General features: G+C 36.9%; 1 pseudogene; it reads right to left on the reverse strand.

Moving 5' to 3' along the window:
• Positions 1–3,518: 3,518 nt before the first annotated feature.
• LOC122488279 overlaps positions 3,519–25,092 on the reverse strand; it is a 33,617-nt pseudogene continuing 12,043 nt past the window's right edge.

A 25,092-nucleotide genomic window follows, 5' to 3' on the forward strand; every position in this document is an offset into this window, starting at 1 on the left:
AGAGATTAATTAATCTGGAAATTTTGCTTGCTTACCTGAACTAGCATGTGGTCTTGTTGGAAGTATATTCTGGATATTTCTGGTTAAAAATGGGTGTGCATTTATAGACACACACACACACACACACACACACACCTGATCAACAGCCCCACCTGCATTGAAACAAGATCACAGTCACCTGCAAACTTAGAAAAATAGGCTTGTCTGAAAAACCGGTATTACTTTGCAGTTCTCAGGATTCTTATACCAGAAAGCTTTTTTCTTTTTCTCTAAATTTAGATTGAATGTCGTCGTAAAACGAGTCTAGATACTGCCTTTGGGCTTTTTTCTCTTGTATCTTTTTTCACTTCCCAAGGTAATTTAATGTTTGGCTGGAGTTCAACACCAAAGGTGGGGGAAGGAAGAAAGGAACTTGTATGAATGTAGGTACTGTGTGTTTACCATTGTTCTTGTTCCTGCTGGAAGTTAAGTGAGGCTTGCAGATTAGATAGAAAGCACACAGAAATTCCTCAGGGTTCCTCTGTTTACAGGAAAATAATTAACAGAGCGCAGATCTTTTTTTTTTTTTCCTGAGAGAAAGAGAAATAAAAATGCTGTTTTAAAATTTAACACTTCGCTAATCTTATAAATTGATGACCTTACTATGCCAAAAATAGGAAAACAGGCAATTGGATGCGTTTGTTGATATTTATCTAATAGTTAGATTTAAAAAAAATTACAGTACATGATTGTGGTAAAACATTTTTTAAAGTACAGTGCTGGGTCAAAATAAAAAGTAAAATCCTGTTCCTCATTCACCAGCCCTGCCTTTGTCTGTTCAGCCCACCTCCAAAATACACCTCTGACCGAGTTCTACTTCCTTGAGTTAATTACTATTAAAGTGCAGGACAGGTTCACCACATCTGACCTACCTGTTTTGTTTTGTTTTGTTTTATACAGCTCAGGAATGAAGAATTATTTTTACATGTTTAAATCGTGAGGGAAAAATGATATTTTTTGACATGTAGAACTCAGATGAAGTTCAAATTTTAGTGTCTGTAAATAGAGATTGCTGGATGGAGTGCAGCTGTGTTCAATTCCTTATGTATTGTCTATGGTGACTTTGGAATTCTAACAGCAAAGTTGACTACTCTGACAGGGAGTGTCAAAGATAAAATATTTACTATATGTTCTTTAACAGAAAAAGTTTGGTGACCCCTAATCCAGGGTGGTGTTCCATGAGTTTTCCTCTCCATCTCCCTTTTTTCTTGTTTCTCTGTTTTTGTCTAATTACTCAATATATTAACAAATACACTGTTAAAGAGTGGGAGAATTGTTAAAGAGTGGGCATGAGTTTATCTTCCAACGTTAAAGTGTGCTTCTAGTATTTTAACTTTAGACCTAGTGATGGTTTGATTTACCATGTTAACAGAAACATTTTTCCTATACTGCATCTCTTGAAAGAAAGAATACTGGTTTTGTCCTACGAACATGGATATGAGGTTTTTCATTTTATATAGTAAATTTATAGTTTTCCTAATTGAACCTTCCTTGTGGTCCTAAGAGAAACCCTATGTAGCCAGGTTGTATTTTTCTTTAACTATACCATTGGTTTACGTATTTCTTCAATTGTGCTTTCTTTCTTACATGGGTTTCTCCGAGGTAATCTTCCTTGGAACATGCTTTTTAAATAGAATCCTTCTTTCCATACTTTGGGTGTTGTCAAATAGATGAACATAAGGGAAGGGAAGCAAAAATAATAAAAACACAGGGAGAGGGACAAAACATAAGAGACTCAAATATAGAGAACAGAGGGTTACTGGAAGGGTTGTGGGGGGGGGATGGGCTAAATGGGTAAGGGGTATTAAGGAACCTACTCCTGAAATCATTGTTGCACTATATGCTAACTAACTTGGATGTAAATTCAAAAAAATAAATAAACTATAAAAAAAATAGAATCCTGCTGAAGATGAAGCAACTTGACATACAATTTTAATTTTATTTTACCTTTTTAAAAAATTTTATTTTTAAAAGTTGATTTATTTATTTTGAGAGCATGTGAGTACCTGTGAGGGGAAGAGAGGGGAGAGGGGGAGTCCCTGGCAGGCTTCCACTTGTCAGCGCTGAGCCCAAAGACTCCATGACTTGAGGGAGCTCCGTCTGACTATGAGATCATGACCTGAGCCGTTCAGGCACCCCTACAATTTTAATTTTAAATCCAGCATTTATGAATCAAAGAAACAGATGGGCAGTGATCCCTAAATATTTTTCTCACCGAGAGTTGGAATGCTTTTACCTTGTTCTTGATGGCTAGTGATTTATGGAAAAATCTCAAAATACTCTGACATCGCTATTAAACTCCTCACATGTTATCTATCATAATAGATACGGAGATGGTGGTACTACCTAAGAGGTAACAAAATCAGGTCCCGTGTTATCTAAGCTGATTAATGGCTTTGGTTCTCACCCAGTAGTGTGATCATATACTATGTGCCCTAAACAAGGACGACACTGGGAATAAAAGGAAGTAATAAAAGCCATTGGAATTGTATAATTTAAAATAATAATTTAAAATGTTTGTTGGCCCAAATTGGTCTTATTGCATAACACATCACAAACTGTTCAGTTGATGATTTGCTAAAGTAAAATTACTTAAAATATATTCATGTACATTATACCAAAATTTTAAAAAATATTCTTTGTATATATGAACATTAACCAGTTTTGTTTTTTTTTTAAGTAGGCTCTACACCCTGAGTGGGTTTGATCTGATAACCCTGAGACGAAGAGTCACATACTTCCCTGACTGATCCAGCCAGGCACACCTACGTTAATTGGATTCTTAACAGTATTTGTCTCTTAACACCAGGTACCTGGTAGTTTTCTGAAGATTTCTTTTTCTGATATCATCAGAAATTATTTTTCAATGTGGTCTTTTTTCTCCTATAAATGACGGCAATTACCTTCAGTTTTCCTTGTGGTTAATACAGTTAGAATTATCATAAGTTTTATGTGGCACTTCTCTGTAGACTCCTTTCTTTCTTTCTTTCTTTCTTTCTTTCTTTCTTTCTTTCTTTCTTTCTTTCTTTCTTTCTTAGTTTAATGTATCGTAATAGCAAACTTACAGGAACAGCACAGAAGACAGACAGCATTAAAAACCTGTGCTTGCACGTAGGACAACTCATTTAGAAAAGTATAGTGAAAGGATGGAATCTACTGGATGATAAAAATGCTGCAGACACTATTTAGTTGCCGCCAAAAAGAAATTTACTTGTTTAAAAAAAAAAAATCCAAATGCTGGCATTGTCCAGAAAAATTTAACAGGTTTATTTATAATTGTTACAAATTTAAACTGCTGAAATGTGTTCACTGAAACATTTTGACTTGCCTGAATGCTTGATGTCCCCGCATTTATATTAAAAATGCACACACGAATGAAAATGGAAAAACTGCCAATACTTGATATCTCTTCCCTATTTTTCCGTTTGCAATCCATTTTTTTTTAAAAAGAATGAGATGTTTTCCATCAGTGTGGATGTTTAAGCACATTCGCCACGTATGCGGCATGCTGGCTGGATGTCTTTTGGCATAATTGTTACTTACATGTTTGGCATAGATAGCACACGGGTTGGTATCTTCAAAGAGGCTCACCAGGTAGGCCTCCCTTGCATCCTGAAAAGCCACGCTCTGGAAGCGCAGATCTGTTTTGCAGTCCTGAGCAATTTCTCGCCCCAGACGTTGGAAAGGAAGTTTGCAGATGAGAAGTTCGGGGGCTTCTGACTGATTTTGCGGAGTGCCACAAGATGGGGCTTGTAATGATGAGGTTTCTTCACCCTTCCAGTAGAGGGCGCACTCTTGCCAGCGGCTTTTGTAGCCAGTTGCTTCCTCGGTGCTTTACCACCGGTCGATTTGCAGGCAGTCTAGAGCCATGGTACAGAAACCTCCTTACTGACGCCCCCGTTCTTCTTTGCTGGAGCTCTGCGAGCTACAGTCGGTAGGCGGCGGCTGCCAGGAAAATTCGACTCTATTATTTTTAATTAAGAAAATACTCTTTCCATAGGTGCTTGGTTACCTGGTAAGTTTGAGAAATTTTATTTTAGTGGAGGATAATCTTTTGAATCTTAGAATCATAGTTAGTCTTACTAAGAAATGATCTCAAATACTTCATTTCAGTTAGAGTCACTTCTTCAAAAGCAAATTTTATCCTATGAAACATGTGGTATAAATGGTTTCTTTTTATAATTATTAAAAATGTTATATTAAATTTCCAAGCTATTGTAGGTTTTTCAATTTCTTTCCATTGGGGAACAAAATATAAATTTATCCAAGTAAATAAATATTTTTAAAAAATCAAGATAGTACCACTTAGGGTTCATTCTTTCCAGGGCAATAACCACATTTTTATAAAATTATTTGGTCACATAAATTGAATGTAGGGTTAGAATTACCTATCCATTTATAATGTGTGTATGTATTTGCATGCCTGTGTCCATCTGGCTGTTTGAGTTTGTCAGTCTTGAAGTGAGAGAAAATAAACAGTATGAAAGATGAACAGTGGAACATAGGTCTGCCTCTTACATACTGCAGGGCACGGGTCTCTTTCTTAGAGGCAATAGTTACTACCAACTTCTCAGGCTTTCTTCCAGAAATACGTTCTCTATATTCAAGAATGTCCCAATTCATCATTCACTATCATCTCTGTATATACCTACCTATGATAATTTTTTACTTTTTATTTTTAAAATTTTAATTCCAGTATGGTTAACATACAGTGTTAGTTTCAGATGTACAATGTAGCGATTCTATAATTCTATACGTTACTGAATGTTCATCATGATGAATGTACTCTTTAATTCCCATCACCTTTTTGGCCCATCCGTCCACCTACCTCCCCTCTGATAACCATCAGTCTGCTCTCCACAGACTCTAAATAGTTTGCTTTTTGGTTTGTCTCTTTGTTTTTCCTTTGTTCATTGGTTTTGTTTCTTAAATTCCATATATGAGTAAAATCATATGATATTGTTTTTTCTCTGACTTGTCTCCCTTAGCATTATACCCTCTAGATTTATCCACGTTGTGGCAAATGAGAAGATTTCTTTCTTTCTTATGGTTGAGTAACATTCCAGTGTGTGTGTGTGTGTGTGTGTGTGTGTGTGTATTTGTGTCTTGATTTTGGATACTAACCCTTGATGAGGTATGTCATTGCAAATATCTTCTCTCATTCAGTAGATTATATTTTAGTTTTATTGATTGTTTCCTTTGCTGTGCAGAAATGTTTTGTTTTGATATCGTCCTAATAGTTGTTGCTTTTGTTTCCCTGGCCTCAGGAGACATACCTAGAAGGATGTTGCTATGGCCAGTGTCAGAGAAGTTACTGCCTTTGCTCTCCTCTAGGATTTTTATGGTCTCAGGTCTCAGGTTTAGGTCCTTAATCCATTTTGAGTTTATTTTTTTATAGGATGGAAGAAAGTGCTCCAGTTTGTTCTTTTGCATGTAGCTCTCCAGTTCTCCCCACACTGTTTGTTAAAGAGACAGTTTTTTTTCCCATTGCATGTTATTTCCTTTGTTGTCAAAAGTTAATTGACCACATAATTTTAGGTTTATTTCTGGACTCGCTATTCTCTGCCATCGATCTCCGTGTCTATTTTTGTGCCTTTTGATTACTACAGCTTTGAAACCTGGAATTAGGATACCTCTAGTTGCATTCTTTTGATAGGGATTGCATTAAATCTCTAGATTGCTTTGGGTAGTATGGATATTTTAACAATATTTATTCTTCGAATCCATGAACATGAACATCTTGCTGTTTGTGTCATCTTCAGTTTCTTTCATCAATGTTTGATAGTTTTTGGAGTACAGGTCTTAAACCTCCTTAGTTAAGTTTATTTCTGGGGTGCCTGGGTGGCTCAGTCGGTTGAGCGGCCAACTTTGGCTCAGGTCGTGATCTCGCGGTCCATGAGTTCGAGCCCCACGTCGGGCTCTGTGCTGACAGCTCGGAGCCTGGAGCCTGTTTCGGATTCTGTGTCTCCCTCTCTCTGACCCTCCCCCGTTCATGCTCTGTCTCTCTCTGTCTCAAAAATAAATAAACGTTGAAAAAAAAAGTTTATTTCTAAGTATTTTATTATACTTGGTGTAATTATAAATGGTATTGTTACCTTAATTTCTCTTCTATCTCCTTATTAGTGAATAGAAATGCCACGGATTTCTGTATACTGATTTTGTATTCTGCGTCCTTACTGAATCAATTTATCAGTTCTAGTAGTGTTTTTGGTGACCTTTCAGGTTTATATAAAATTGCCTATTAAATTTTTGTATTAACACAAATGATGCCGTTCTGTCAATACCTCTGAACATACCATTTTCATTTACTAATAATATTGTACCATACCAGAATAGGTACTTATGCAACTATTCACTAAATGAAAGAGAAAGAATGACCTGGAGAGAATATTTATCCATCTCTATTTTCTAAATCCTGTAGAGCAAATAATTTGAAAACTAGTGTTTTCTGGAAAAAAAAAGACAGACTCTTTGGTTTAAAGGAGTAGATATCTCCAGAATTCATTAGTGAGCAGTGTTATTTTATATCAAACATTTTAAATGCATAGGGTTTTCATAAGCTGCTCATGTTCAGCATCTGCAACCTATGGATTCTTGTTATGTCAAGAATGATTACATTTTCCGGTACAAAATAATATCCCTCTCATTTCCTTTAAGCCTCTCAAGTTTCTAAGTCTTGAGGATACTACAACTAAACACTTGGTAAACAATTGTTTTTTGTTTTTTTGTTTTCAACAATATGGATAAAAAAGAGACTTATTCCTTGGTACTTGCCCTGTGGGCCCTGTAGTCACAGCATTTTTCCTCCCATACAGGAGACGAAGAGAGGAATAAGCAGTGGGTCTGGGGAGCAAATAGGGACAGGGCTCCTGGATGATGTGTGGGACAGCTGGCTCCACTGAATAACTGGAGAGAGTGTGGATTAGTAAAGTAAATAAAGTAAGATGACTTGGTAGAGGTGTATCAAGCCAGATATTAAACCTTAGGAGTGTCCTCTGTATCTTAAGCTGGCATCTTGGGCCAGATTTATACAGTGAGTGTCTTTGTGGCTTCCCACTCTATGAAGATTCAAAGTTTGATTGCATTTCGTGAAAACTCCAGCAGAATTTAAATTTACTCCCACCTACCATGTCATGACTAAGCCTATGTGCAGGACTTACTGCAAATCTCCTGGATGGGGGTTCCTTTCAGTTTTGCCTTGAAGGCACACCTTGATAATAGGCATATCAATCCTCTCTCACTCTGGTCTTGAGTGTACTTGAATTTTCAGCTTGGCTAACTGCACCTTTTTGTAGTTCCCAAGAAGGAATGATTTTTTTTTTTCCCTGTAGTACTCAGAGGAGAGTTTGGAAGAATGTGGACTTCAGTTGCCATCTTGATTTGAAAAATGTCATTTACCTCACTTTAAATTGAGCCTAAAATGGGTTCAGTGACTTGGCCAGGCTCACATTAGGTGGCTCAAACTTCTATCTTTTCAACCCAAATTTTATGTTTTCCCCATTAAGGGAGACATGACACATAGTGCTTAAGAGTGGAGGCCCTAGTGAAGAATAGACAGGTTCTAACATCTGGAAGAATGGGCCCATTTATGGGCTATTTTGGGGACCTCAGTCTCCAGGGCTGATTGGAGAGGGAGCAAAAACCTGCAAGGGGAATTTCCCCTTTTACTGATTTTACTGATTTTAATCATGTATTTGATCATGCTTCATCTAACATTCTCATCATTGCCTTAACAATTGTTATAACAACTGATGACTTACAGAACTCATTTGAGAAATAATGATCATGGAGCCGTATATCCTCTGTGCCCACCTTCCCATTGTCCTGCTCCAGGCCCAGAATGTCTAGGTTCAAATACCTCATTTGTAGCCACTGCAACCCAAGTTAAATCATTAATATAAGTAGCGAAGATGATAACGTTCATCTTACAGACTTGTAAGAATGAGTAAGAATGAATGAGTGAGGACCTGAAAAGTGACAGAAGGGGAACTCTGCCTTCCCAGACATGTTGTTCTACTGTGGACCAGGCTCCTATAATTGTTACTGGAGATGACATAGAAAGTACCAATGTCAAGTTGGTCTCTTTTTGGGAGAGATGATAAATGCATATAAAAAAAATGTTGGATGAATTCCCAATATTAGTTTCCTTACTTATTACTATAACTGTTCTTCACATGGGCCCACTAAGTCCAGAAACTAAGTAAGAAAACTCTATCAATAAAATTAGTGGATGAGAATTTTCAAAAATTCACATATGCTTAGGAATTTTCCAAAATTGTATAAAAAAAAGATGATTCACAGGTTTCAAGTACTAATTCCACTTCTATTTTAAGCAAATTTAACTGTGTCTTCATCATGTTTTCATGGCTCACCAAGTTACTTTAGTGAATGCTGTCTGCTGAGAAGGTAAGATTATAACCTGACCAGTCCAGGTAGTTGGGAAACTACAAAGGCTGAGCTGAATATATTCTCTGGTTCTGACATTAGGTGTCACTACAATCAAGGGAAAGCAGAGCAAGCAAAGGCGTAGCAAAGTAGAATTGTAATTTGGAGGGAGAAAGATACACATTTAAATTGTGGTGTGAAGTATCTGGAGAAGAACCTATGACTTCAAGGTTTGCATATTCACATTGTCATTGAAAGGAAAGAACATCCTAATAGATGTAAAAGCATCCATTTTCCTAAAACTCGTAAGAAATACTTGTTGACTACTTTGCATATCTTGCTATTTCTTCCCCTAACTGATGGTAAAACTGACAGAGGCTGCCAGGAATTTTCAAACAAGATAATTTTAATTTGTTATGAATGAGATTTTCATAGACCAGCTCACCTTAAAAGTCTAATTCTTAAAATTACTCAAAGGAAGATTTTAAGTTTAAGCTTTTTAATTTTTTTTTAAATTACATAACTTATTGGATATTTCAAAAGACGTTTTGCTTGATAAAGATGTTATCAACTGTTGACCTTAAAGATTGAAATTAAGATTCAATGACCTTAAATTAAAAATTTATGTCCTACTTGGAAGGTTTTTTTTTCTTCCACGTCACTGCCATTTGTGTGCTAAGTGTATCGTTATCAGATACATTCACATTTGTTTAAGGAAAATATTTGTAAACAGTTGGAGAGAATGGAGCCCATCTAATGTTTCCCTTAATTGTTAGGCAACACGGTCAACTGAAAAGTCTGAAAAGTTCATACTCCTAAGAGATGTATTAAATTAATTTTCCCATGTGTATGCATTGGCAAACACTGTTGGAATAGATTCAGAGTATTAATGACTCTAATGTCGTATGTATTGATGAGTCAAATGGATGCTAACTCAAGTGATGTCTGAGGGTTCTAGGGGGAAAAAGAGTGTTCCATTTGTATGTGGGGTAGGGCTGATGATGAGCCTTTCATGAAGCAGCTATTTATGAATCAAACTTATGAAGTAATTGAACATAGTAACAACTGGAATGGCAGTATTGGATTGAGTATCAGCTTCGTGTGTATATAACTCAACTTACCAAGGGTCCACAGGATCTCTGGTTTAGACTCCCAAAACAAGTACCAAAGTTCAGTCTTGCTTCCCTGTTGATAATGGTCTCTACTGACAGATTTTGAATGGGAGTGGTTTTAGTGATGGGGAGTTTGGACCTGGGGAAAAAGTGGGAAAGATCCAGAGGGAAGATTGGTCTGTGCATTTCTGTAACTCTTTCTTCCTCAAGCTGTGATGGAGGCCTGGACTCACCCCCTCTCAAGGTTCTTTTGGGCATTATGAGCTTAATGGTTTACTGAAGATTTAGAAAGATGAGTATCTGACACAAGTACATTACTTTGGTGATGCTGGGGAGTATATTGATGATGGAGATACAAGTGGGCTTCTCAGTGTTAGAGATAAACACAATTTAAGGTGTCTTCAACACTGCTTTCTTTGTCCCACTTGATAATATGCCAGCTTGCATTATATGAAAACTGTTGAAATTATTTGGTCAGAGAAAGAAGACCAGACGGTATGGTCTAGAGAGCAGGCTGCTGTCATGTGCAAGGTGTTTCTGCATCATTTGCAATGGCTAGATTGTGATCCTGTAGTAATTGTCCAACTCTTATTTGATATTTTATTGATGGTTTGGATTTTGTTGGTTTTCTTCTCTGAAAAGAAATGGATGTATGACATATCTCAGACTAGTGATTTTAGTATTGTTTTGAATCTGCTGTAATTATTGAAACTGTTCTTGTGCATCTCAGTATTATCTTGATGATTCACAACCAAACTTACAACTAAGTTATCCAGGTTATATTAATCTTTACATTAGCATGCCTTAGAATTGCTAATTTTTTATAACTGGAAAGAATGAAATATCTAAATATGTCTCAATCTGCTTCTGCCAAGCTGTTTCAATAATTATGTTCACAGCCAAAAGTATGGATGTGTCATAAAATGTTAAAACTATGAACATATACTTAGTTACTATTGCTTCAAGAATTAATGATTATCTTCATAATTAGGGACCTTGTCTACCAACATGAGGAAGCCACTGATGTCACAATATGCTGTATTTTACACTATACAAAAATTAATTTCTTTTAATTCCACAGTTTAGTATTCTTTACCCACATTTACTTAGTTTGTTTCTTTAAATTTCACTGATAGCTGCATACTTTTTGTTCAAATTCCTTGACAGTTTTATTTTTTATGATTGATACCATCATACATTTATGGATTTCATGGTATCAGTTAGTTGTACTCTTCTCAAAATGTGAAATTACCTTGATGCTATGGTAGTTTTAAGTATGATATCCACAAATGAGTTTAGAGGTCGGAGTATGAAAAGTGTCACAGACCAAACTGAGGAGCTCCTATTACATGGCTTATTGGATCAACACACAGAGAGAAGCAAGGGGAAAGAGATGTTATAATTAACATGACTTACATGGAATGCAAATGGAGAGGAAGGCCACATGCTTAAATCTTGTGCTATATATAAAATCTGTACTTCCTGCCCCTTTCTGCTAGATAGCTCGTCCATGCTAATAGTGGGTTTATGATAATGGAATTTGGAGATGGGCAAGGGGATCAGTAGAAGAAAGGTACCTGAGTCAACTTGTCCTATTGAAGAGAAATAGGACAAAACATCGGACCGGTAGCTCTAAACAAAGAGCAATGGCTTTTATTTGTCTGGGGTAGAAAACGTGGGGAGCCAGTATGAGTGTCATCCATAGGTGACTGATTTAAGCATGACATTAACGAAGGAGGCATGTTGGAACCTAGGAAATTGGCAAGAATTTTGGCACCTTAGTTGAGACTTGAATTCACGTAATTGTATGCAAATTATTTTAAGTTACACTTCAATTACTTTTTTTGTCTCCAAAATATCTTTATTATTTTTTTTCTCATTGACAATTCAATCAAGGGTAGTACATTACATTTAAGTATATGCCTGTAACCTTCTTTAATCTACAATAATAACCTCATGCCTCTTTAAATGACATTACAAGATATTCTCCAGTAAAGCCACCAAGGCATTCTTATTTCTTTGCGTGAAGGTTTTTCATTACAGATTCAATTTCTTTAAGGCAAATATTCAGATTTTCGATTTCCTCTTTTGGACGTTTTATCATTTTTGTCATCTTAGTCTTTTGAATCTGTCAGAAACTCTTCTTGTTCTGTTTTCTATCCAGCTTCTTCTTAGTGGAAGGGACATTCACCTCTAGGAGAAAGTGACCCAAATTCCAGGAGCACATTTTCTGAGTTTATTTGTCCCATCCCCCACCCATCTCCCTCCATTGACACTCAGTTTGTTCTCTGTCTTAAGAGACTCTTATTATTTGTTTCCACCCTCTCTCTTTTTTCCCCTTCCCGTATGTTCATCTGTTTTGTTTCCTAAATTCCACATATGAGTGAAATCATATGGTATTTGTCTTTCTCTGATTCACTTTGTTTAGCCTAATACCCTCTAGCTCCATCCCCATCATTGCAAATGGGAAGATTTCATTCTTCTTGATGCCCAAATAATACTCCTATATATATTTCCCACATCTGTATCCATTCATCAGTCGATGGACACTTGGTCTTTTTCCATAGTTCAGCTATCATTGATAATGTTGCTATAATAACACTACTATAAATATTGGGTGCATGTACCCTTTCGAATCTGTATTTTTGTATCCTTTGGGTAAATACCTAGTAGTCCAGTTGGATCATAGGATGGTTCTATTTTTTATTTCTTGGGGAACTACCATATTGTTCTCTGGAATGGCTGTCCCAGTTTACATTCCCATCAACAATGTAAGAGAGTTCTCCACTTTCTCCACATCCTTACTAACATCTGTTGTTTCCTGTGTTGTTAATTTTAGCCACTCTAAAAGGTGTGAGGTGATAACTCACTGTAGTTTTGATTTGTATTTCCCTGATGATAAGTGATGTTGAGCATCTTGTCTTGGGTTTGTTGGCCATCTGGATGTGTTCTTTGGTAAAATGTCAATTCATGTCTTCTGCCCATTTCTTAACTGGGTTATTTGGTTTTGGGTGTTGAGTTTGATTAAGTTCTTCATAGATTTTTGGACACTAACCCTTTATCAGATACATTGTTAACAAATATGTTCTCCCATTCCATAGGCTGCCTTCTACTTTTGTTGATTGTTTCCTTCGCTTTTTATCTTGATGAGATGAAAGTCCCAGGAGTGGACATTTGCTTTTGTTTCCCTTGTCTTTGGTGACATGTCTAGTATGAAGTTCTGGCCGAGGTCAAAGAGGCTGACACCTGTATTCCCCTCTAAGATTTTGATGGTTTCCTGTCTGACATTTAGGTATTTCTTCTATCTTGAATTTATTTTTGTGTATGGCATAGGAAAATGAAGTTGAAGATTAGTTGGCCATATAATAGTGGGTCCATTTCTGGGTTTTCTCTTCTGTTCCATCGATCTATGTGTCTGTGCTTGTGCCAGTACCATACTATCTTGGTGACTGCAGATTTGTAAAATAACTTGAAGTCCAGAATTGTGATGCCTCCTACTTTGCTTTTCTTTTTTCAGGATTTCTTTGACTATTTGGTGTATTTTATGGTTCTGTACAAATTTTAGGATTATTTGTTTAGCTTTGTGAAAAATGCTGGTGGTATTTTGATAGGGACTGCATTAAATATGTAGATTGCTTTGGGTAGTATAGACATTTAAACAATGTTCTTCCAGTGCACGGACGTGGAAGGCTTTTCCCTTTCTTTGTGTCTTCTTCAATTTCTTTCACAAGTGTCCCATGGTGTTCAGAGTACAGATCATTCACTTGTTTGGTTACGTTTATTCCTAGGTATCTTAGGATTTTTGGTGCAATTGTAAATGGAATCAATTCCTTGATTTTTCTGCTGCTTCATTTTGGTGTATAGAAATACAACAAATTTCTGTATATTGATTTTTACATCCTGCAACTTTGTTGAATTCATGTATTAGTTCTAGCAATCTTATGGTGGGGTCTTGTGGGTTTTTTACATAGATAATCATGTCGTCTGCAAATAGTGAAAGTTTTACTTCATCCTTGCTGATTTCCATGGCTTTTACTTCTTTTTGCTGACTGCTGACTTCCAGTACTGTGTTAAACTCTGTCTTGTTCCTGACTGTAGAGGAAAGGCTCTCAGTTTTTCCCTACTGAGGATTATATTAGCTGTGGGTCTTTCATATATGGCTTTTATCATGTTGATGTATATTCTACCTATACTTACTTTGTTGAGGGTTTTTATCAGGAATGGATGCTGTATTTTGTCAAAGGTTTTTTTCTGCATCTATTGACATGATCATATAGTTCTTTTTTTTAAAAAAAATTAATTTTAGAGAGAGAGAGGGAGGGGAGAGGGGCAGAGGGAGAGAATTACTAGAAGGCTCCATGATCAACATGGAACCTGATGTGGGTCTTGATCCCACAACTTTGGGATTGTGAGCTGAGCCAAAATCAAGAGTAAGACACTCAACTGACTGAGCCACCCGGGTGCCCCAGGATCATAGGGTTCTTCTCCTTTATTTTGTTAATGTGTTGTGTATCCTTGATTTATTTGTATATGCAGAGTGGTTTTTTTTTTTCCTTTTTTGATAAACACAGTATAGTACTGTAAATGTATTTTCTTTTCCTTTATGATTTTCTTAATATTTTCTCCAGCTTAATTTATCAAAACCATATAGTATATAATACAAATAACACACAAAATATGTGTTATCCAACTATGTTATAGGTAAGGGTTCTTGTCAACAGTAGGCTATTAGTAATTAAGTTTTGGGGGTATCAAAAATTAAATGCAGATTTTCGACTGTGCACAGGGTTGGTGCCTCTAACCCCTACTTTATTCAAAGATCAACTGTGTACTTATGTAACCATCTGCACAGTTAAGATATAGAATATTTCCATCAGCCTCCATCCTCCAAAATTCCTTTAGGCCATTTCCCACACCTGGTCCAAGAGACCACTAGTCAACTTTGTTACTATAGATTAGTTGTGTCTTAAAAATTTTTTTTTAAAAATATTTGTTTTTGAAACAGAGAGAGACAGAGCATGAGCAGGGAAGGGGAAGAGAGAGAGGGAGACACAGAATCCAAAGCAAGCGCTGAGCTGTGAGCACAGAGCCCGATGGGGGGCTTGAACCCACATACCGTGAGATCATGAACTGAGCTGAAGTCGGACACTTAACCAACTGAGCCACCCCTAATTTTGTCTTTTTAAAGAAACATACATATGATGTAGTCTTTTTTGTTTAGCTTCTTTTGCTAACCACAATGTTTTTGAGATTCATCCATTTTGTTGCTTCTATTGGTAAACCATTCTTAATGATTGCTGAATATTATTCCATTGTGTTGCTATACGTCCATGTATTTAGCTATTCATCTATTGTTCAACATTATGGTTGTTTGTAGCTTTGGGTTATTATGAATAAAGCTGCTGTTAGCATCCAAGTGCCAGGCTTTGTGTGGATATGTTCTTATGTCTTTTGGACAAACAACTGTTTCAGGGTCATGGGGTAAGTGTGTATTTAGTGTAATAAGAAACTACCAAACTATTGTCTAAAATTACACTAATTTCTATTGACATGACTTGTTCCACACAGTTGTCAACACCTACTATTGTGAATCTTTAATTGTAGACATTCAAAGGATGTTTAGTGATACCTCCTTATAGTTTTATTTTTATTTTTCTAATCACAAATTACTTAGAGCATTTTTTCATGTACTTGTCATGTGTATATCTTCCTTGGTAAAAACTGTATTAATGTATTTTCCTTTTTAAAAATGAGGTTGTTACTAAGTTGTTAGGAGTAGTTACATATGGTGAATACAACTTTTTTTTTTTTAATGGAGAATAATTGTCTTCCAGTGTGTAGCTTGTTTTCTAATTTTCCTAGGTCATTTTTGTTTTGTTATCAAAAAAAAAAATTTAATGTTTATTTTTGAGAGAGGACAGAGTTTGAGGGGGTAAGAGGAAGAAAGAGAAGGAGACAGAATCTGAAGCAGACTCCAAGCTCTGAGCCTTCAGCACAGAGCCCAATGCAGGGCTCAAACCCACAAACTGTGAGATCATGACCTGAGATGAAGTCAGACGCTTAACCAACTGAGCCACCCAGGCGCCCCTAATTTTCCTAGGTCTTACTATGAACAGACATTTTAAAAATTCCCTTTTCTAACTTTGTGTGTGTCTGTTCTAAGAAATCTTTACTTACTCCAGTATTGCAAAATATTCTTCCCTATATTCTAGAAACTGTATTGTTTTAGCTTGTAGGTTTAGGCCCGTAATCTACTTTATTTTGGTGTATGTTCCCCATGCACTTGAGAAGATGCATATTTTGTTATTCCTTGGCAGAGTATTCTATAAGTATAAATTCGATCAAAGTGGTTGATAGTGTTGTTTGTATTTTCTATATGTTCTTTCTGTTTTCTATAAAATTAATAATTTTCTGTCCTCGTATCTATTAGTTATTGCAAGAGAAAGTTGAAATACCTCATAATCACGAATTTATCTCTTTTGAGTCTGTCCCTTTTTTTGCCTCATGGGTATGAAACTCCATATATATGTGTATATATGTAGTATATGTGTATACACACATATACATACACATATAATTTAGGATAGTTGCATCTTTATGACAAATTGGCCTTTTGCCGTTATGAATTCTCTCTCTTCATCTATCCTCCAGTCTACTATTTCTGCCCTTATCCTGCAGTCTCTTATTTCTGATATTAATATAACACCTCTTTCCTGGGATTTATGTTTGTATAGCATATGTTATTTCTATCTTTATACTATAAACTTCAAATATTTATAGTTTAATTGAGTTTCTTGGATAGAGGAAACAGTTGTTTACTCTTTTAATCTAGACTGATTACCTGTTTTAATTGGGCTATTTAGACAACTTTCATTTAATGTGTTTATTGATATAGCTGGGTTTAAATCAATCATTTTATTGTTTGTTATCCATTTGATCCATCTGTTACTGGTTTCTTTTTTTGCTTTTTCCTTCCCAACTAAGGATTTTCCTTTATTGTTGGTTTCTTAACTCTGTTTTTTATATTAGTTTTTAGTTAGTTCTGTTCAAGTGTTGACAACATTTATCTAATGTATCACAGCCTACTGTCATATATTATACCACTTCCTGTGGAATGTAAGAGCCTTACATCAGTTTACTACCATTGCTTCTTCTAACTTTTGTTTTATTGTGGCCATGTGTTTTATTTCCACATATGTCTTAGTCACATAATACATTGCTATAATTTCCACGTCTTGTTGTTAAATCTTGTAACAGCTACTCCTTTCTGGAAAGAAGTGAAATTTCTGTGTCTTATGAATATTTAATGTTTACTAAGCTCTCCATTTCTCCTTATCCACAAGTAATGCTCTTGTTTTTTTCCATCCTCCTAAATCTTGGTAAAAACACACATGTGCTACTTGCTTATTCCATTTGTTCTATCTGTTTCACAGATTTCTTCCTATACTGGATACAGTTTACATGTTTTTCCATCACATTTGTTTTCTTCTCTTCAGCGATGCTATATGTTTTGCGCATAAGTTTTTCTAGTATGTATTAAGGATTGTGATGACAACTATTATAGAGCGATCTGTTCATTCACAGATGTAAGCAAGTGGCTTTGTTCTTAGATAGAAGGAAAGAAGATCTTTGAAACATTTTAGTTGATTAAATCCATGGCATGCTCATGGTACATTGATTTTTGGCTAAGCGTAACTGCCAGGATTTTTTCCTATAAGGGTTATTCAGGTTATTTCAAAGGTAAATTCATAAAATTGTTCTTGATTTATCAATTCTTTTTTCTGCTCTAAGTGACTTTCTAATGCTGGCTGACATTTAAGAAAAATAATTATCTGGCACCTGGTTGGCTCAGTCAGTTAAATGGCTGACTCCTGATTTCAGGTCAGGTCATGATCTCACAGTTCATGAGATTGAGCCCTGTGTCAGGCTTGTGCTGAGTGTGGAGGCTGCTTGGGATTCTCTCTCTCCCTCACTTGCACTGTCTCTGTTTCTCTCAAAATAAATAAATTATGGGCTATTGTACTAAATATGTGGGGATTTCTCTGTGAAGTTTAAAGAGGTTCTAAGTTTTTGTTTCCTCAAGGTACACTGTTTGGTCACCACCCTCCTGATGTTTACATGAAGCGGACATGGTAAAAGGGCCCACCGTATTTCTTCCTTGGAAAAGCCTTATCAAGGAAGACCATGAGAACTGGCTTAGCTCTCCCCAACTTAGTGCATTTTTCCTTGGATTTTTTTTTTTTTTTTAACTCTTGATACAGTGGCATAATGATAAGGGCCAAGATAAGGATGTGAGTCTGGACACTAAGAAGCCATTGGTTAAGACTTATCTAGGCTTATAAAGCACCAACACATTTGCACACCTCACTAGAGCTAGCTTTTTTATAGGAGACCATGACTTCAATGCCTTGCAGTAATAAACATATACATTGTTAGGCGTATCTACTTTGTGAATTTTCTTTACAAACCAGTGCAGATGGTAATGGGTTGATCAAAGTTTTAGCATTCCAAAAATCTCTTTTTCATAGCTTTTTTCCCCCATGGAGTCATGGGTAAATTGTGGTGTAGTATGACAGATTGCTATTAGTACGGGCAAGATCCACATACTTGAGAAGCAAAGTCCCTCATAGAGGTTAAAACTCCAGCATTGGAGGCAGCTTCTCTGGTTAATACCATAACCTACAAGTGTTTTAATTACTGGGTAGAATTTGTGAAATCTGGGCTGATGGAAATATTAATTCTTAACTCTTAGGTCAAACTCCCATGTGGAAAAGCAAGATTGGCATTGGAGAACATTTTGATTCCTGATTGTTCTTAGTGGAAAGATGATGCTAGTTAAATATTTGGGGGAGAGGACAGAAAAGGCTCATCTCAAAAAAGATAGCATGTAATTATGTAGGTTTTGGGTTTTAAATTAATGGTGCCACGATTGGTGGGTTGTACAGTATTTGCTAACCTGGGGTGTTCTGTTTCAGGTTTAGCTTCACTTTCCTTTATATCAATGTGATTGATTAGCACCTGCCAGCATCTAGGACCCAAGAGGCAGTCAAAGAAAGAATAATTTTCTAATTCCTCCACCCTTCTCCATGGGCTGTCAAGTTAATTCTGATTTCTTTCTTAGATATTTCTTATTTCTGTAATTGGGTATAGGAGTACAGGTGAACAGAGAAAAAAATAGAACCGACCTGTGGTGATCTGAGTGGTTTGATTATGTGATATTCAAGGATTCCATTTCTGATCAGGGGCCTTTAGTAGACATTTATGAAGACCTGCTCATGGTTGTCCTTTCAGGGACTCCAGAATGTAGGCCAGCCACTTAAGGATAATGAGGCTGATCAGTAAAGAGTTAAGAAGTGTGAGGGCATTTATACCAGCCATGTTTATACTACTTTGAGTAGAGGTAGAAGAAAAACTTGACAGATAGTAAACCTAAAGTTAAAAATTAAAAGTGGTTCTGTGGGAAAAAGAAAAGGAAGGAGGAGAAAGATACTTAGACTGAACCCACAGTATTTGCACAGTACAAGAAGCAAGTTAAAATATCTTTTACAACCAACTAAAGGCTTTAGGGAAACACTGGACTATCAGAAGAAAAGCTCAACCTTTCTGTTGAAGAAAAAGGAAGCTCATTAAGGTTGAGTTATGTCCCTGAGTCAAGTGGCCAGTACTCAAAATCAGAATTGAAGGGTTAAGGAAAGGCGAATCTTTGAGAGGGAACATATGATAAAGGTCAGTCTGGTTCTCATGGCCCATAACAAAAGAGGCTTGAGAGGGACAGTGTGGAGCCTACTAGGTTATCATAACTCTCTCTCTCTCTCTTTTTGAACAATATCTGGTAAAAACAGGGTAATCTGCTCACAAGAGATTGACACTAGATTCCTGAATGGAATCCACTGTTAACTGAATATTGAAGTAGTTGAAATCCAAGAGTAAAAGCATAACTAGAAAATGAGGAAATATTTTTAAATACCTGGAGTGGTGACTAAATACTGAGAAGGAAATTTGGGAACTGGGATCAGTGGTATCACCATTGCTAATTCTGACTTGAAGAGAAAACTACTATATTTTGGATGCCAAATTCTAAAAGATGGCAATGAAATTGTTTTTCTTGGATAGGTAAATGTAAAATCAGAGCGGCCCTGTTTACCTCTTGATAGGAGATTTCTCTTAAGTCCAAATTCATTCGAGTTTACAGATTGGGAGATTATGGAAAACTAGGAATTAGTGCTAAACTGACCAAAAATAAAACCATGGTCTTTTTTCCTTCTATTTTCTCTGTGTTTTATAATTTCTCTCATATAACACAGTCTGCCATTGTGTATGGTTGACTCAATACTCTACTTTCACGTCAGTTTTGGTAATTAGACTGCACAAGAACTACCACTCCTCCAACCCCTATCTCTGCAGACACTGCTCCATAACTTTAGCCTTTACTGGTGTAAGATGTTGGGAAGAACCCTCTAGCTCTGAGCAGTGTCTTTATCAAGGGAGCTGGGGCACTTAGTTCTGCTCAACTACTCCCCAATGTTCATTGATTTTTGCTGTTTACATTAGCATCTCAAAGATTCTATGATCGCCAGAAGATACTGCTGAGGTACACTTCTCAAAATCCCTATTTTAAGATTCTGATTATTAAGTGTCTAAGTTATTGGGGAAAGAAAGAGATGTGTGAACAATCCTGTAAACTAGAGCAGAGTTTAAACTGTGTTAACTTTGGTGAATGTTATTATTTGAGCTGAAATTAAGACATTTGCTTTACTACTCCCGTGATGTCATGAAGTAAATAAAAATAACGAAACCAAAACCAGGGTGATTTCAGTCTTAACTATGTCACTCCAGCAGTTTCCAGGAAGTCATGGCTATTTACTATGAGGGATTGTAGAACTGGTTAAAACATTTCCAAAAGCATCATCAGAAAGTGTTAAAATATGTGTTGTAACATACACCATATGCTCCAGGTACACAGTGGTCCAGAACCTGGTCTGCAACTCTGTAACCCTAGTATCTCATGAATATAAACTATTTGGATGAGGTCTCTGGGGTGATGATGAAACAAAGAGAGTTGTGCTGAACTCGGTGAGAACTCGACAGCCAGGTACATCTTGCATCCAGTAAAGCTGCCTGGATGGAAGCAACAACATACTGGGAGACAAGTTTGAACATTTAAGTGTCAAGGAAGGGGTTGCAAGTGACCACCCAACATGGTTGCATCTGCCTTTGGGGTGCCTGGGTGGCTCACTGGTTAAGCATCCGACTTCAGCTCAGGTCATGATCTCAGAGTTTGTGGGTTTGAGCCTTGCTTCAGCTTCTGTGCTGACAGCTCAGAGCCTGGAGCCTGCTTTGAATTCTTTGTCTCCCTCTCTCTCTGTCCTTCTCCTGCTCATGCTCATGCTCTCTCTCTCTCAAAACTAAAATAACATTTAAAAAAAAATGAGAGAGAGAGAGAGAGAGAGAGAGAGAGAGAGAGAGAGAGAGAGAGAGAGACTTCCTTAGTAAGAGGAATTTTAGGGAAGAAGTCACCAGTGATGAGCTACTCTGAGGAGCTTATAAAAGTGTCCCTCCAGAAAGAGCCCTAAATTTCTTCATAGAGTGTGGGATGCCAGCTTAAAATAGTACCATTTCAGGTAAATGATTTCCCATCCATTTTATTCTTAATTGTTTCTCATCGTGTACCTAGTCCTCTGCCCCCATTGCCCATGCTCACCCCTCCCCATCCTCAGGAGGGAGAAGAGAATAGCTAAGGAATAGGGAAGAAGACAAAAAGGAGATATGGGCAAGTGGAAGGAGTAAAAAACAATCCAGCTGTGCCCATCCCTCCACCACCTTTGCCAGAAGCTAGCCTAAGCCAGGGAAAGGAAGAGGTTTTGGTGGTTAAAGGAATTTTGATTCATATTATGGACTGAAAATTTAATTTTGTAATTAGTTTACAATTTCCAGTGTGTACAGAAATAGAGAACTGTGCATTACCTAAGAGTGAGCAAAAAGGCACCGGACCTGCTGTAGATCAGGAATTATCCTCACGAAATACATTTTGAAGTATGATAAGAAGCCAAAATGAAGTGTTTTGAGTACAACTAGAGGCATGCATGGTCAGCATACCACAAATGGTGTGGAGAAAAAAAACTGAGGGGCTGTGGTGTTAGGGGTGCAGAGGACACTGTGAGGAATGAATAAGTTAGAAGCTGTGCTTTTGTTGGCTGGGGCCTTTTGGGGTTGCTTTTGTCCTTATGTCCCTCCCTTTTGATTTGTGTGATCTGTCATGCATAGAAGGCCTCGCTATCCTGGGAAAGCCTGTGGAAGAATTCTCTCATCCTGGATACCAATTGGCTCCTGAGAAGGTAAATATGAAGGCCAACATTCAGGTGTAGCTTCTGGTAAAGGGAGTCATGGATTTTTTTGTGTTATGCCTGAGAAAGAAGAGAAATGACAAGATCCAGTCTAGCTCACTAGGATCCATTCCTTGAGGCCTGAAAAGAAAACCTTAATTTATTAAAACAGTGTTCATGACTCTGGAATGTCCTTTCTTCTGAAGGGTATGGCCTGAAATGACTGAATCGAAATACGAAGTGCTGTGTAACGTTGGTCCCCAATTTATCTTTACTTCAGAGATGACTTAACAATTTTTTTAGACTGATTTGTCTATTAGAAAAATCTGGAATGCTTACTCCTGTACTTACTTGCTTTTTCCTCAGCTTTTGCATCCTGTATCTAACTTTTTATTTAGAATGGTGCCATAACTATCAGACAAACCACAGATTATTCCCCTGAGCAGTTCAGGAAATTATCTGATCATGAAAATGTCACATTTTAAATGTGTCAACAGCATACTTCTTTCTCCTTTCTTTGCCTCTTGACAAAAGATCTCAGTAATTTAGATGCTTTTTGTTCACACATAAATGAAGTTTATATAGTTTTTGTGTTTTAGGTTGCCTTTTATTACAAACGTTGTTCAAAGGCCTTGTCCCAGCAAATGGACTCAATGGGATATCACTTTTCATTCTTAATTTTCTCAAAACAGAAATAAGGTCAAACTTGTTTTAAGCTTTGGATGAATTCCAGAAAAAAAGCAGTGAAATCCAATTAGCTTTCTTAATGATGTGAATTAGGGTCATCTGCGTGTTAGGTAATCTTAAACCACCCATCTCTGCATTCTTCTGTTAAGCCTGTCTTTGAAAGGTCTTTTCCACAATGCTGGGAATACTAGAGCACAATGTGTACTGTGGGGTAATGTGGGTGACATGGGCTTTGGGGGGCCAGATGTCATTTTGAAACCAGATTCTCCTTTTAAGATGGAAATAATACCCTTTGAGTTTGTTACTGTAGGGAAGGAAAAATTCTCCCTCTACCCTTCAAGGTCTTCCAGCTGGACTAGGAATTAAATTTACATGAGACCAGTGAACAGAAGAAAAACAACAACAACAACAAAGTTTTACGTGGGCAAGGAGGTCCAGTAATGAAATGGAGATCTCAGGAAATGACCAAGGCAGACAAGTTTTATGCTAAACAAAGAGACAATACATCTGTGAGAAGTTGACAAGACTTAGCTTTGAGCCCTTCCATCAATAAGTAATGATGAACAGAATTTGGGCTGGGGTTGTTTATATAGACCTCTTGGCCCTGAATTTCCTTTGTCTGGTGATAAGAATGTCTGTACCTCCTGATCCAGGGAGAGTACCATTCACATGGGAGATTTATTTCCTGCTCTCAGGGGGACAGAGGAGGGTCTGGGTGTCATTTTTGCACAGGGTATGTCCTGAGTAACTTGTAATTAAAATAATCAGTACGCCAAAGGGGTGCATTTTGAGACAGACTGCCCTTGGCCTCTACATTATGATTAAGTAAGATGCTTATGTGAACTCAGTTAAGTGCCTACTCCATAATAATACCCTGTCCATAATAGTTAACATTATTAATGATAAAGATAATGTTTTAAAGGTCTTTTCTATGTTTTAATTGAATTAAATATCTTAGGATTTCAGAAATTCGTAGGTAGCCAACTAATGCCAAGGGTAGTGAGCTTTATTATAAGTAAGGTATGAATACAAAAATTAATGAGTTATTTCAAATTTCTTGTAGAAGAAACAGATTAAAGAAAGTGGCCATTGTTAGGTTTTTTGATTTCAGTGGTAAATTGACAGCGCCATCTGCTGATTGGAAAAGCAACTTTGGGAATATGTTGAAAGACCAGAAATTCAATTTGGTCTCTTTTCTGTATTTTTTTTTTCCCAGCAAGGGAAGCCAACCTTTCATTTCCTCACTTGGGAAATGTAATTTTATTGAAGAGCTTGGTGACACAGAATATTCTCTTCAAGTATCTGTCACTGGCTTCAAGGAAATGATTGCCTAATGTTGTTACCTTCTTTAACCTTTACCTTCTTAATCCATTTAGTGACTGACTCTTATCAAGGAATTAAAGAGAAACAGAATTTGGCACCTAGAAATAAGGGTTTTTGACATAAGGGTTATTTTACGCTAGTTATTTTGAAGAAACTGCAGACCAGGGAGAAGCTTGAAAACTTTTCTAAGTGAATTTATATCTATAAAAGAAATCTCCATTTGTAAGGGTGTCTGCCTCTCTGTACTGGGAAAACAAGGATGACTCCTAATCTCTAGGAAATCTTACTGAACTGAAATCTGCATAACAACCTTCTTCCAGTTTACTGTCCTTTTCCTCATAACCCTCCATAACTGGCCTCCCTACCGCTTTGTATCTTTTTTTGTCTTTAGCTGAAGACAGGAGGTATACGTGTTATTAAATTTCTGTTTTTCTCGTATTAATCTGTCTTTAGTTACAGGGGTTGGGGGGGGTCTCAGCCAAGAACCTAGATGGTATAGGGAAAATTACTTTTCCTTCTCTTATTGGATTTTTTTTTTAAATGTTAACATGATATGATCTATTGAAATTGTGAAATATAACATCTTCATGAACCTAAATTTCAGGTAGGTTTTCTTGCTCACTTAGAGGCTCATCCAGGATCAGATTAATGTGGATAGATGCTAGTGATTGGCATTTTGCTCCTTTTTACAAAATGAGCTATGCGTTCACAAATAAGTAGGCTGCCTACAGAGGCCAGTGTGAAAAGACTCCTGGGTCTGACTGACAAATCGTGCAGAGATGTCTGTGTTACATATCCTAGACTGGACCCTTGATCCCAAAAAGATAACCCGAGTCCCAGGGTCATTTGGAGCAAGAGCATGATTTGGAGTGTCTTCTAGCATAACCATAAATTGAAATCTATAGATTCTTATCTATAAAAGGTGGCAAATAAACGAACATACCACACGACATACCTTTCTAGTTGTGTTTATTGGGGTAAAATTTGTAGCTGGGGTATAGGGGTGCAAGAGCATCTGGCTCTGGGGGTCCAAAACAAACCAAGTGCAGGCACTAACCCCTGACAAAATCTATAGGCAGAGAGAGCAGTGATGGTGAAACCAGAAAGGTATTTCAGTGAGGCCCAAACTAGCATCTCACGGACTGTCCCTGAGGTGCCAAAAAGACTTTTAGGTTTATATAAGGAAAATGTGAAACAGAGGTTGAGGGTATGAGCAGGTGAGC

Source organism: Prionailurus bengalensis, chromosome A2 (genome assembly GCF_016509475.1).
Source record: "Prionailurus bengalensis isolate Pbe53 chromosome A2, Fcat_Pben_1.1_paternal_pri, whole genome shotgun sequence".
In the NCBI taxonomy this organism is placed as follows: Eukaryota; Metazoa; Chordata; class Mammalia; order Carnivora; family Felidae; genus Prionailurus; species Prionailurus bengalensis.